At 41.4% G+C, this 15,152-nt stretch overlaps 1 protein-coding gene and 1 pseudogene across 1 annotated transcript in view; one reads left to right on the top strand and one right to left on the bottom strand.

Moving 5' to 3' along the window:
* The window catches only part of CDH12 (cadherin 12), a 723,975-nt gene that overhangs the window by 187,485 nt on the left and 521,338 nt on the right, over nt 1–15,152 (top strand). The gene's annotated exons all lie outside the window — the stretch shown is intronic.
* LOC118655961 lies at nt 487–13,880 on the bottom strand (annotated as a pseudogene).

Raw genomic sequence — 15,152 nt, 5'->3', positions numbered from 1 at the left:
TTATTTTAGGTTATTGATATGCTTAGAATTCAAGTTTCCTAATTTTCAATGTAGTGCTAAAATTTACACAGTGAGAAATTATCCAGTTGCTTAGGAGGAGAGCCAGCTCAGCTCTTCAGAACCTTCTCCTTTTCTAATCAATTGATTAAATTATCTCATCAAGTATTTTCTATGTCTTTGGAGATTATATATATAATCTATATATATATATATGTTATTTTTCATTCCCTCACCTCCTAAAATAATTTCACAGCACAAAATGGCCAGCAAAAAATATGAAAAAATACAAAGTTTCCAGTATGACAGATGCTCAGCTAAAGGAGGGTGATGACTGGGTCAGATGAGTCCATTTCTGGAGATGCCCACTGTTTGCTGTCACAGGTAGAGGTCAATATTACAGTGTTTTGGACCAGATGCTGATGTCAGAGATACCCTGAACATGTGATTGGCTGGAGCTGCTAGTTGGGAGGCAGACCACTTATTCCCTCAGTGCATCGTTGGTTGCTTATTTGCCAGGTACTGCCCATGCTCCTCTAGTGCCTGAGATAACCGATGCATGGTGACGTTTAGGCAGAGGCGATTATCCAAATTGGTTAGATGCAACCAGCCAGGCTCCTCGCATGTGCAAGACTTGTCTGGGGATAGTATCAGGTAGTTGTTCAAGAAGGGGTGATAAAGGAGCAGCTCTTCTTCAAATATGGATAGGTTCAGGTACTTTTTAAGTTGATTCAGACATAGAGGCCCGAGATATGATTGAGAAAAGGGAACTTTAATGCTTTCACTGTGTTATTGTTATACCTGTGAGCTGCCTGTAGCCCAGGAGTGATTAGTGGGCAGTACACGTTGTCAATTCCTCTGTATCCTGGAGAAGCCAACACAGGTTGATTGTAGGAATGCTGTGGGGGAAGCCAAAAGAGCTCACGTCAGAGGCCACCTCCTTGTTGTGGGTGTACAGAGTGCTTAATGGAGGCCAGAGATCTCCAAACCCTTACCGGTGCCCCAGATCACACAGGTCCTGTTGGGGTCAGGCAGATGTTTCCTGCTCAGAACACTGTGGACTGTGATGATGGACTCATCAAACACAGTTGCCATGTAAATCTCATCTGTAATCACATGTAGGTTGTACCTCTTGGCAAATTCTAGGTATTCCTTCAGTGAGTCCCAGGAGTAGATGTCTCCCAGAGGATTGTGGTTCATGAACACAAGGCTTTTGGTCTTTCTTCCCTTGAGGCTGACCTGAAGCAGGGCTTTCTCCAACTTGTCCACAGTCAGCTGGAAGGGATGAGTGTTCACCTCAGTGATCTTACTGTCCAGATGGACATGAACCGGCTCAATTTTCACATTCATGTGGGAGTAAAGGTGAAACCAGCATAGAACTGGGTGGGGGTCAGAAAGTCCTCACCTGGATCACACAGGACCATGGGTGAAGAACACAGAGCAGCAGCCACGTAGAAAAACCACATTTCTGAATCAAGCTGGCCAGGTGCCTTGCAGTAGTAGGCCAGGGAATTCGAGCCACTTCTTCCCACAGGATTGTTTGTCTTCTCCAGTCAGAATTTTGCAGTCGGGCATCATCAATGTTGTTCATGTCACTCTGACTCAACCTTTTATTTTTATTTTTTAATATATATATTGACTTAAGAGTAGAAGGGAGAGGGAAGTAGATAAATAAACATCAATGATGAGAGGGAATCATTGATTGGCTGCCTCCTGCATGCCTCACACTGGAGATTGAACCCCCAACCCCAGCATGTTCCCTGACTGGGAATCGACCTTCTGGTTCATAGGTGGAGGCTCAACCACTGTGCCATGCTGTTTGGGCAGGCTTTTAGTCATCAAATCAATACAGAGCTTGTTTTCACTGAAACCAAGGTCAATGAAGCCCAAGGTCTTCTTGTCTCCATAGTATTTGTCTTCCTTGGTAGTTCATGTAGTCTAGCTGGCTGGAGTAGTACAAGGCAGAGATGTCAATCCCATGGTTGCACATGTCATGACCAATGAATGCAGCTTCCAAATAACTCAGTTGGTGACTTACTTAGTCAGGCTGTCTGGATGACTGGGCCTGCTGCCCACCTCCTACATCACCCCTAGAGTCCAGAGAAAGGGTGGGGGGAAGAGCATTTGGAGCTCCCGGCTACTTGTGGCCCCAGAGTGTCAGAGATTGAACACTGTGGATGAGGTTGGCTTCCTGCTCCCTGGTGTCCTGACTGTGCCTCTGCTTCTCCTGCACCAGGTCCTGCTGCAGGTGCCTGGTCTCCAGCTGCGTGATGTAGTCCTCTGTGGTCTGCTGCAAGCGCCAGATCAGCTCCATCAAATGGGTGTGGGGGCTCAGGTTTCTAAAGCCTTGGCCCCTCATCTGGCCACAGGGCTTGTAGAGGGTGACTCATCCTGTGGGTCTTTGTTGTGGCCTCAACAGGCTGGCTGGAACCTCATGTTTGTGTAAATTTGTTTTATTGCAACACAGCTACACCTATGTTGCACGTATATGCCACCAGGTGTCGGGTTAGGTAAGCAATATATGTGGATGAGGAATGATGCCTTCCCTTAAATAGGTTATTTTCTAGTGGAAGTTTACAGTGGATATGAAATAACCATATGTATACAGCTCAAATTTAACTCCTCTATTTGGATGTTGTTTGAATGATTGAAAGCATACATGAAAAAAAAAATTGTGAAGATTTAATTGTTCTTAGGCTCATCAAGACCTGGCATATCAATTTCTGCAATGAAATATCTATTGCAATTCCAGACATATCTCCTTGAGATCATCTGCCAAAATGTCTTTATGTCTTTATTGAACTTGGATGTGACCTATGGATAGATGCATAGGATGCATTAGATATGACTTTCCTTTTTTCTGAGATCTTAAGTAAAATACTATATTGAGTCCTACATTCTATAGTGATCATTCTACATAGATAAATTTCCTATATCAGAGAGAACCGACACTATATAAAAATATAGCTTTATAAAGAAAAGATAATTGTGTGTATAAAGTAGATTAATGTGGTTTGTGATAGTTTTTATGCTATATTTGCATGGACTTTTAAAAAATTTAATATCATCTTTTGAGTAATATTTGGAATTTCATTTAAAACTAGGGTAGTTGTAGCTGTCTGTGCAAACTATGATAGAGAGAATAATTTAGTATTTGGAATAATTACTGAATAGCTGAAAACTGTGCCAAAATGTTACAATGAGAAGTAACTTCAATGTAGCTATGGGTCAGTAACTGAGAGCAGGCTGATGGAAAAGTACATTTTGCACTAAATTTCAAAAACATTTGGAGAGCACAGAGGAAAGCCAGTCCTTATTGTTTTATTTTTTTCTTATTTTTTGCTTCAGCAATGTGTTCCTGAAATGAACTTCAAATATTAAGATGAAATAAATAAATCATTTTGTAAAAGAGTAGAGGGTTGGAGTGCCACCCTCTATCACCCACAGAGCAGGGCCGATCAGGGGGTTGGTGCACCGCCACTCTCACACTCAGGGCAGGGCGGTTAGGGAGGTTATGGCTCTACCCCGTCACACACAGAGCAAGGCCCGTGGGGGGTTGGGGCGTGCCGGGGTCCAACCCCAGCGGGTCCAGGGGTCCCCAAAGGTGTGGACGGAGTCGGCGAAGAAGGAATGACATGGAGACAGCGTTTAGTTGATCAGCAGCCTCGCCAGGATCTCTAGCCAGGATCTCCAGCCAAGTTCTGGTCTGGATCTCCAGCGAAGTTCTGGTTAGGATCTCCAGCCAGGTTCTGTGTCCATGTTCTCTTGCTAGGTCCTCCAGCCAGATTCTCCAGGTTCTCCAGCCAGGTTCTGTAGCCATGTTCCCTCGCTAGGTTCTCCAGCCAGGTTCTGTCCAGGTTCTCCAGCCAGGTTCAGTTACCAGGTTCTAGTCAGGTTCTCTTGCCAATTTCTGTAGTCAGGTTCAGTCCAGGATCTTTTGCCATGTTCTCTCGCTAGGTTCTGTCTCTAGGTTCTGAGGCCAGTTTCTGTCCAGGATCTTTTGCCATGTTCTCTCCAGCGAAGTTCTTCTGTCTCTAGAGAATGTTCTGTGTAGGTTCTGTGCCTAGGTTCTGTCTCTCTTGGTTCCGTATTCTAAGTTCTGAGTCTTGCTGTCTTATTACATCTGTATTTATACCAGTTGATTCAATCCTATCAATCTCTATTACAAAGGTTAGGGCGTTTCTTATCTCCATTCCAGGGAGTAAAGATTATGTAGCTTAAGCATGATTGTTCATAGTTAAAGTGATTAATTACCCACCTGGCACTAGTTAAGAGGTTTTAGTCCCTCCCTAACTTCAGGGGAAAATCCCTACCTGGGGAAACAACCTTTCTCAGAGACCTTGGTTAAAACACATAGTGCCAAGAAGGTGAGCAAACATATTAAAAACAGTATGCCATATATGCCAGGTCCCTTGAAACAGCAAGCATGGACCGGCTCCCGGCAAATTCCCCCTTTTTTATTTTTTAAAAGCAGGCATCAAAAAGAAAAAACCCCAAATGCTCTCTTGTATCCATTTTAAGAGTAGGATTGACGCTTTCCGCTATTACCTGAGTCCTGATCTATCACCCCAGGGAGAGCTTGCCAATCCTGCACTTTCCCAGGGTGGAAAGGCTGCAGTGGGGTTAAGGATAAGGCTCCTTGGGCCTACCTTCTCCCATGCCATTACATTTACCTTTCCTTCCTCAGAAAAGCATGGACATACTTCTTGTATAAAACGTTCTGTCTGACTGGGAGTAACCTTAATTCCTCTGCTAGCAAGCATATGTGTTAAAAGATCAATACAGAGTCTTTTTTCTTTAGGCTCAGTATGGCACGTCTTCTTAATGTAAAGATCAATACAGAGTCTTCTTTCTTTGGACTCAGTATGGCACATCTTCTCAATCTAAGTTCTGTACTATCCACCTTCTTACCCTACTTATCCTCTCTGGGGGGTCTGTAGCACCCTGGTGGAGTCCTATCCATCCCGAGTGTGGGGGTTCTCAATGGGGAGGGGGGCTTACCTAGGGGAATCCTGTTTCAGGAGTTCCCAAAGGTGTGGACGGAGTCGGCGAAGACTATCCACCCTCTTCCTACGGTGGAGTCCTGTCCGTCCCGAGTGTGGGGCGCTTACCTAGGGGTCCCTGTTCAGGCGCCATTTGCCGGGGTCCAACCCCAGCGGGTCCAGGGGTCCCCAAAGGTGTGGATGGAGTCGGCGAAGAAGGAATGACACAGAGACAGCATTCAGTTGATCAGCATGCTAGCCAGGATCTCCAGCCAGGATCTCTAGCCAAGTTCTGGTCTGGATCTCCAGAGAGGTTCTGCCTAGGATCTCCAGCCAGGTTCTGTAGCCAAGTTCCCTCGCTAGGTTCTCCAGCCAGGTTAAGTCACCAGGTTCTAGTCAGGTTCTCTTGCCAATTTCTGTAGTCAGGTTCAGTCCAGGATCTTTTGCCATGTTCTCTCAATCTAAGTTCTGTGTTCTAAGTTCTGTGTTCTAAGTTCTGTGTTCTAAGTTCTGTCTCTTGCTGTCTTGTTGCATCTGTATTTATACCAGTTGACTCAATCCTATCAATCTCTATTACAAAGGTTAGGGCGTTTCTTATCTTCATTCCAGGGAGTAAAGATTATGTAGCTTAAGCACGATTGTTCGTAGTTAAAGTGATTAATTACCCGCCTGGCACTTAGTTAAGAGGTTTTATTCCCTCCCTAACTTCAGGGGAAAATCCCTACCTGGGGAAACAACCTTTCTCAGAGAGGAGACCTTGGTTAAAACACATAGTGCCAAGAAGGTGAGCAAACATATTAAGAACAGTATGCCATATGTTCCAGGTCCCTTGAAACAGCAAGCATGGACCGGCTCCCGGCAGGGGCGCCGCACCCTGACACACAGAGCAGGGCCAATCAGGGGGTTTGGTTGCTGCCCCCTGTCATGCTGATTCCAGTGCCGGGAGGCCTCGCGGCTCTGCTGATCCCAGTGCTGGGAGGCATATTACCCTTTTACTATATAGGATAAAGGCCTGATGCATGGGTGGGGGCCAGATGGTTTGCCCTGAAGGGTGTCCTGGATCAGGGTGGGGGTCCCCACTGGGGAGCCTGGCCAGCCTGGGTGAGGGGATGATGGCTGTTTGCAGCTGGTCACACCCCCTTTAGTGTGGGGGTCCCCAGTGGGGTGCCTGGCCAGCCTGGATGAGGGGATGATGGCTGTTTGCAGCTGGTCACACCCCTTTTAGGGTTGGGGTCCCCACTGGGGTACCTGGCCAGTCTGGGTGAGGGGCTGAGGACCGTTTTCAGGGTGGCGGGTGACTGAAGCTCCCAACCTGTTCTTTTTTTCTTTTTTTTTTTTTTTTATTCTGGGCCAGCTTTAGCTCTGAGGCTTGGCTCCAGCTTGAGGCCTCGGCTGCTGAAAGCAGGTATCTGGTTTGTTTGGGTTCTATAATTGTAACACTGTTGCAGTCCTGCTCACTCCAGCTCTGAGATCCTGGCTGGCTGAAAGCAGGGATCTGCGTTTGTTCTATAATTGAAACAGTGTTGCGGACCTGCTGGCTGAAGCCTGGCTGGCTGAAAGCAGGTTTCTGGGGTTTTGTTTAGCTTCTATATTTGTAACAATGTTTCTTAAACTGCAAGCTCAGAGGCTGGCAGCGGAAGGCAGGGAACGTCACTGGCTTCCTCCGTCACTGAAGCAAGCAAGTCTCCTGTTCTCTTCAAGCTGCCTGGCTGTCGGCCGCCATCTTGGTTGGCAGTTAATTTGCATATCGCCCTGATTAGCCAATGGGAAGGGTAGCGGAGGTACGGCTAATTAACATGTTTCTCTATTATTAGATAGGAGATATATATATATATATATATATATATATATATGTTGTTGTTGTTGTTGTTAATCTTCACCTGAGGACATTTTCCCATTGATTTTTTTTTTTAAATATATTTTATTGATTTTTTACAGAGAGGAAGGGAGAGAGATAATTAGAAACATCGATGGGAGAGAAACATCGATCAGCCGCCTCCTGCACATCTCCTACTGGGGATGTGCCCGCAACCCAAGTACATGCCCTTGACCGGAATCGAACCTGGGACCTTTCAGTCCGCAGGCCGACGCTCTATCCACTATTTTTAGAGATGAGAGACAGAGAGAAACATCAATGTAAGAGGGACACATCGATTGGTTGCCTCCTGCATGTGCCCCTACCAGGGCTAGGGATCAAGCCCCAACCTATATATGTCCTTGACTGGAATCAAATCCAGGACCCTTCAATCTGCAGGCTGCCGCTCTACCCACTGAGCCAAACAGGCTAGGGCTGAAATACATATTTTTAAAATCCAGAGAAAACTAGAAACCTGTTTGTAATGGAGTCTTTCTGTGAATATTTTCCTTAATAATGCTGAGCTACCTGGAGCTGGATCTGAGAAATGAAATTATTGAGAATATCCAAGGTTTATTTTGAACACATGGCTGTGGTAGAAAGTTAGAATAGCCAATGAATTAGAGCTGAATACCTTGTGAAATGGAATTTCAAGGGGGTGACAAACTGGGAGAACAGGTTCATTAAGGACAAGGTCAGGTATAAGGATAATGAGAGTAATTATCATCTCAAGAAGATTTTTCCCCTTTTTCTTCTTTATTGTATCCATATGATAAGATCGATGTTAGCTGAATTTATTGTGGTAATCATTTCACAATATATGTAAATCAAACTATTATGCTGAATGCCCTAAACTTACGCCATGTTATATGTTGATTATTTCTCAATAAAACTGAAAAAAAATCACAGGGAAGTAAAAAGGCTGTAACACAATATTTAGTTTTTTAAAACTATATATCCTAGGTGATGACAAGTTTTCTATACACATTATGTGAAAACTCATGTGGAATAGGGCTGAAATTTACTGTCATGATAGGGCATTGTGTTCTGGAAATTAAGGTATGGAATATGTTGAAAATGTGGATATTATGAGGAATTTTGAAAGCTGAAAAATAAAAGTTGAAGAAAATGATATGAAATCAGGGGCTTTTCACAGATTGCCTGCATTCAAAAGAACGTGTATCAAAAAGAACTTTATGAAATATTCACAATAATAAATGAAATTACAGACCAGTGATATAGTCTCAAGTTTAAATGAAGAGTGTGCCATTTCTTAATATTGTTTAGGACAGAACTTCTGTAACTTTCATTCCCATAGATCCTTGTTTCATTGATAAATCTAAGCAAGTTATTTTTACAGCTAAGTTTGTTTTAGTTCAATATTACTCTTTCTCAGTCTACCATGCTTAAATATTGTATTTTATATATTGCAGTAGAGCATCTGAAAAAGAAGTAATAGTCTTTTACCTTTCAAGGAAAGCAGTTGGTTTGATATTGCTTTGTGATATACACTTTCATAAATGACCTCCATGCATAGCATTTGGGAGAGACTGCATGTAGGAGAGGGGGTGGTTTAGAGATTATAAACAAAGCTGCATTAACGCTAGACTGGAGTCACTTAGAGAGAAAAGGAAAGCATTAGATCAAGTTTAAATGGGCGACATTAATGAGAGTTATGGGCACACATCTCAAGACAAATACACCCCAAAGAATTTATAGAACACCTCTCATAATTGGAAAAAGACAGATTTTACAATTATCCTCAGGAAAGGCCACCAACAGAATACAGTACATAGCTTAGTGTCAAGAGAAATGTATGAGACAATAGGGAGACTTCATTGAAGTTGAAAGAAAGAGAAGAGGAGAAAACATGGACTGTGCAATAGAACAGAACTGCAAATAGGTCCTTTATTAAGATAACATGCTGAAAACATGTACTTGCTGGACTGAAATTAAAACGGTGTTTAATTGCTACCGAAAAACCAGTGGTAAGTAGCCGAGTAATATTCTACTATATATATGTGCCACATTTCTTTATCCAATTGCCTATTGATGGGTCTTTAGGTTGCATCTTGGCTAGTGTATTGTTTCTAAAATAAAAATCACAATAATTTAAGCATTCTTGTCACATAAGTAAATCTATTAGAAATGTCGCCGAAACCGCTTTGGCTCAGTGGATAGAGCGTTGGCCTGCGGACTGAAGGGTCCCAGGTTCGATTCTGGTCAGGGGCATGTGCCTGGGTTGCGGGCACATCCCCAGTAGGAGATGTGCAGGAGGCATCTGATCGGTGTTTCTCTCTCATCGATGTTTCTGACTTTCTGTCTCTCTCCCTTCCTCTATGTGAAAAATCAATGAAATATATTGAAGAAAAAAAAAAAGAAATGTTGAAGCTTTATTTTGAATGAATTTTAAATATTAATCTTTACCTTTGTTTATTTAGAATTTATTAAAAAAATCACTAAAATTTCTATATAATGTAGTGTAATTAGCAATTACAGTAGCAATTGCTACTGTGTAATCAGTTTTATTTTGAATATGTGTATATTTTTTGGAAGAAAATTATAAATCTCTCAAAGATATAAAGTTTAGATGTCTTCTTAAAATCACAGGATATGCACCCTTGTATAATTCCTACCTACTTAGACATATTATATGTATGAAGATTTTAAGGACATAGGAGTTACAAACTAAGGATGTACCTCAAAAATATTAATAACAGAGCTACCATATGACGCAGCAATCCCTCTTCTGGATATCTACCTCAAAATTCTGGAAACATTTATTTGCAAAGATATACTCATCCCTATGTTCATTAAAGCATTGTTCATGGCAGCCCAGACTTGGAAACAGCTGAACTGTCCTTCCAGAGATGATTGGATAAAGAAGATGTTGCACTTATGTACAATGGAATACTATTCAGCCCTAAGAAAAAAATGAAACAGTGCCATTTGTGAGATACAAAACTGGAAGTAACAAAACAAACAAACAAACAAACAAGGAAAACAAACAAACCCTCAAGACGCAGACAAAAGTATTGTGGTTACCAGAGGGAAGGGGGTGTGGTGATAGTAAAGGGTAAAGGGGGTCAATTATATGGTGGAAGAAGATTATTTGCTTGGATGGTGGGCACACAATGCAATATACAGATCATGTATCATAGAAATCTATACTTAAAACCTATATATTTTATTAAATGACATCACTCCAATAAATTTAATTTAAAAATTAAATAGTAGTTGAACTTCCCTCTGGAGAAATATATATACAAGGAATATACATAGCCAAAAAAAAGGGCGGGGGAGGACAGGAATGTAAACAGGAAAGAGTTAATACATTTTTCTTTGCTTCTGAACACACAAGAATCCAGAGGCATTAGAAAGGACAGATTTTGATTGTCTGACAAAGCAGAGAAAACGGGTTTGTTTATTTATTTATAGCCAGAAGCTCTTTGTTGAGCCTTTGGGCATATTTATAATCTGAAGCCATCTATATATATAAAAGGCTAATATGCAAAGTGTCCCCTCGGGAGTTCGACCAGGAGGCTGGGAGTTTGATCTCTTGCTATGATGGGCGCTGACCACTAGGGGACTGCGTGGAATGAAGGAAAGCTGGGCCCTGATCGCTGGCCAGGCCTAGGGACCCTACCCATGCACGAATTTTGTGCACGGGCCTCTCGTATACGATAAAAGAGGAAGACTTGTTTTATGAGTGCTTACACACAGTCTAAATTGTACAACATAAAGCATAATGCTGGCTCAATAACTAACTTGGACTAATGTCCTGAGAACCAGACACCACCACCCCCAGTTTCATTAAAGAAAAAAATATTAGTAGTTTATACCAGGATTTTAGAAAAAGTGACACAGACTTAAAATGTGTAATTTTAATATCCCTTCTGCCACATGAGTGATTTTAAGTTACCCATGTATGAAAAACAACCTTAAGGGGAAGCATTGATACTTTTGGCTGTGGCTATTGAAAGTTTTCCTTTGAATCTTGCAGAATTTTTGGCATCATTGATCTTTATTAGATGTAGATAAAAAGAAGCAGAGAGAAAAATCTCCATTTAAAGAGAAATATGTGAAGAGAATGAAAAATAAATGTAATGAGAAAATTTCAGAGACGTTTCATTTCCCTAATGCCAGGCCAAACAATGCATGCTACCATTTGCTTGTTGGGTTCTTATAAGTGCTGATGCACTTCAATGAGCTTGGAGTTGTGTCCCTTGTGATACTGAGCATCCTAAAGAGTTTACAGAGGTGAATTCGGGACTTCATAGTGAAGCTGTAATTTAGGTGAGTTGTTCTTTTCAGGTAGTGAGGCAATCAGGTTTTCTCTACAGTAAAAGAAAGTTTAGGTCTTGTCACTAATTATTATAAATCAGCTACATTCTTTCATAAGCATGTAAAGATGGTTTTGGAAAAGAAAAAAAAAAAACAACTTGAAATAATACCAGAGATTCAATATGCTTTTTATTAGCTAGATACAGTTTTAACTATCTAATTTGCCTAAATTATTTCTTTGTGTCCTTTTACAGTGAAGATATAATCTTACCCTCGCCATTCCATTAACTGCCTATAATCTTTGGAATTGTTTACATTTTATCTAGTTTCCTTCTGGGCTGCCTCGCCAGCCCAGCCTACACATTCGGGACTGCTTCAGGCTTATTACTATGATGTAGGAAGTTATTAAAATATGTTAATTTACTTGACTGAGATAACTGTAAATTAAGCCCTTATAACTTTCTGCCTTCTAGGCTGTACACACTATGTAATACCTGAAACAGGATATTATTCTACAATCAAATAGTTTTTCAGAAAAAAAAAATCTTATAACTGTGGCCATTTCCTTGCTGTCAGTGTTATAATTTAAGTAAAGTCAATGGTTGCTGACGTGTAGTGAATGCTTGTTCTAGGTCAGGCAATCTCCTACACACTTTGGATGTTCTGATTACCTGTGTCTTACAGATAAGGGCTGAGTGGGTGAATAACTTTTATATCATAGAATTAATCAGAGGCACAACCTGGAGTCCTCCCCAGATTTCCTGCCTCCATGGTCAATGATCTTAGTTAGCTCCCATAACATATGGCTGTTTAAATGTTGATAGGAAGAAAGAAGAACAATCCTTCCACAATTAAAACATTCAGTACCATTTTGTAAATATGATTTACAGATAGAAGCTTTCATTTACTCCTTTGGGAAATGAGGAGTGAATGGAGCCGTTTTTCAGAAGTCAGGAAACTTGATTAGTTTCTGGTTTCAGAGAACAAACTGCTGGGCTGGAAACTATCTGTACCTTGGCACACGTGATCCTATATTTCTATTCCCCCAATTCCCACATCCCCCCCCCCCCCCAGTCTCAGTACTCCCCTCATATTTATATTCCCCAAGACATCCGGATCCTGCTCATACTTGGAGCCTCTCCACAGGATGTTCCCCTCGCTCTCTCTGTAGCTCACCCCAATTTTCTTGGCCGTATGTCTTAAAAGGAATTTCCTCTGATATTGCTTTAACTGCCGAGGTTAGGTTAGCGATCCCACTTAATGCACAAAATTCTATTGAACAGAACAGTGCAGCCATTGAATTTTAACTTGCTTATTTCTCTGCTCCTAGAAGGGCACTAGGTATCTCTTAATTATTTACCCAAACCCAGCATGAAGGCTGCCTTCTCTTCCTCCTACTCTTCCAGGGACTTACCCTCCCTGAACAGGATGGGGTTTGGTGAGTGTACTGCTTGGCCCTCTGAGCTCTGGGGAAGGAGCCAGTGCTGAAGCCCAGAGCCAGCTGGTGGGAGTTTTAATGGGTGGCTGAGCATGGCTGTCTCACAACCAGAAATTCCCCTGCTCTAGCACTGAAGCAGGGCCCTGCTGCGACAGGCATTGCAATTGGAGTTTAAGTTTCTAAATCATGGTGAAGGGAGTGGTCCCCAGAACAGTAAGTGGAATGAGGGCTTTGGAAGATGCCGAGAAGTGATTACCAAAATGTGAAGAAGTCATTTGCAAAGCCACACAGATGCACACTAGCTGACCATCAGTTCTGTGATATCCCCAGTTCAGAGTGCACATGAGGCAATCCACTCACATGTATGGAAGAATGGGAGAGAAGAGAAGGAGGGAGGGAGACAGGGATGGATGGTAGGAAATATTTTACCAAATTTCAGGAAATAAATAATTGGCTGTGTCACATGCTAAAACACAAGGGCCATACCACAAACAGGGCCAGGGCTCTCAAATTCTGCATCCAATTGCTTTTTACTCTCTGCTCCTGGTAGATCTGGCCAGTAATTGAATATCTATTCATATATAGCTATGCATGTGTGTGTTTTCAGAATTTCATAACAGGAACCAATCTTTTTTTTTTATTGATTTCAGAGAGGAAGAGAGAGGGAGAGAGATAGAAACATCAATGATGAGAGAGAATCATTGACCAGCTGCCTCCTGCATACCCTAGACTGGGGATTGAGCCCTGAATGGGAATTGAAGTGTAACCTCCTGGTTCATAAGTCAAAGCTCAACTTCTGAGCCGCACCAACTGGGCAGGAAACAGCCATTAGATGTAATTTTTCATAGAACAAAACTTAAAATGAAATCTGCATTGAGTTCTTGTCTCTGTAGTTGCAAACATGCTCTTTACATATTAGGGATATGAGGAATCCTTAGGTGTTGGAACACTAATCTTAGACAAAAGCACACTAACTCTAAGAATTATGTTCCTGCTCTAACTGGTTTGGCTCAGTGGATAGAGCGTTGGCCTGTGGACTGAAGGGTCCCAGGTTCGATTCCAGTCAAGGGCATGTACCTTGGCTGCAGGCACATCCCCAGTGGGGGGTGTGCAGGAAGCAGCTGATCAATGTTTCTCTCTCATCGATGTTTCTGACTCTCTATCTCTCTTCCTTCCTCTCTGTATAAAATCAATAAAATATCTTAAAAAAAAAGAAGAATTATGTTCCTGAGCAGAGGCTAGGAAACTCACCATCTGGAACCCTGACTGTATCTAATGGCATGTGAGCAAGTTGAAGGGCATGGGTAGGTCCAGAGAGTCTCATGAAGGCAAAATTAGGAAGTTAAGAGATAGGTGCAAAAGGAACATTGGAAACACACAGAATAGAAGAAACTGATGACACGGAATTTGAGATAAACAGAATGTCAATACCAGTTCATTAGTTTATGAAATAATAAAAGGAACCTACTATGTGTTGAAGGCAATGCCTTAATAAGACAAAGTTGCTGCCTCCATGAAGTTTATCTTCTTGAGGGGAAGATAGGCTGCATGAAGTTACACACAAATGAAATAAACAATATAAGATAGAGATACATTATTTAAAAATATGTTATTAAAAATAAGAGTAGGAAAATGAGAGTGGAAGTGGGCAGGATGATAGATTATACATAAGATAGATGTTCATGAAATGTTCTAAGCAGAGGTGACCCCGCTTAGACCCTGGACAGAAGATCTGAAGGATACAGAGGAAGAGGGGCAGTGACCTGGGAACACAGGGTGAGGCCATGGAGAGTCACAGGCAAGGCTTGCTAGAGAAGACAGAGCAAGGGGAAACGTAAGGAATGAATTCAAAAAAGAAATCACATCACATGGTCTTCCTAAGGCCATCGAAGGGCTTTATATTGATTTTATTCTAAGTGTAATGCACTGTCATTGCAGTGTATAAGCGTAAATACATGTGTGTGCCCAAACACCCAGAAAACTCAGCTATGACCATCTCCATGGGGATAGATTAGAAATGGTTTGAATTTTCCTATCCTGAAAAGTTATAAAATGTTTCTATTCGGTAACGTATCAGTAAACCTTCATATTCAATGCATTTCAGTTTGTAAAATGGCAAAAAATATGGATCATAGTAAAGAAACAGTTTTAAATATTGCTTAAATTCCAATATAGTCTATTATAAAATAAACACATAGCAAATATCCTCAAAATATTTTTAAAATGAAATAAAGCCCTCAGTTAAACTTAACCAACAATATTTGTTCTAATTATAATAGCCCATACAGAAAGAGATAACCATCATGATCATCATAATTAAGGAAATTTTTTATTAAATAAAACTAAACAAAACAAAACAAAAAAGCAGAAGAGAGCTCTCTGGTTGAGCCAGAACCAGTGTGAAGGCAAGTGCAGGAAACTGTCTATTACCTAAGGTTAGAATAGGAATCAATATTACAAAAATGGACTTTAGGAGAAAAAATGAGAAGGCTTTACAATGTAGTTGATCTTTTGAAATTAACATTTCTGTTTTATTGATATAATTTTCTCTTCCAGGAAACTTAATTCCTACCTACACGGTTTTCTATGACATTAA

This window comes from Myotis myotis, unplaced genomic scaffold, assembly GCF_014108235.1.
Source record: "Myotis myotis isolate mMyoMyo1 unplaced genomic scaffold, mMyoMyo1.p scaffold_m19_p_5, whole genome shotgun sequence".
Lineage (NCBI taxonomy): Eukaryota > Metazoa > Chordata > Mammalia > Chiroptera > Vespertilionidae > Myotis > Myotis myotis.
This window is presented reverse-complemented; position numbering and strand designations above follow the sequence as displayed.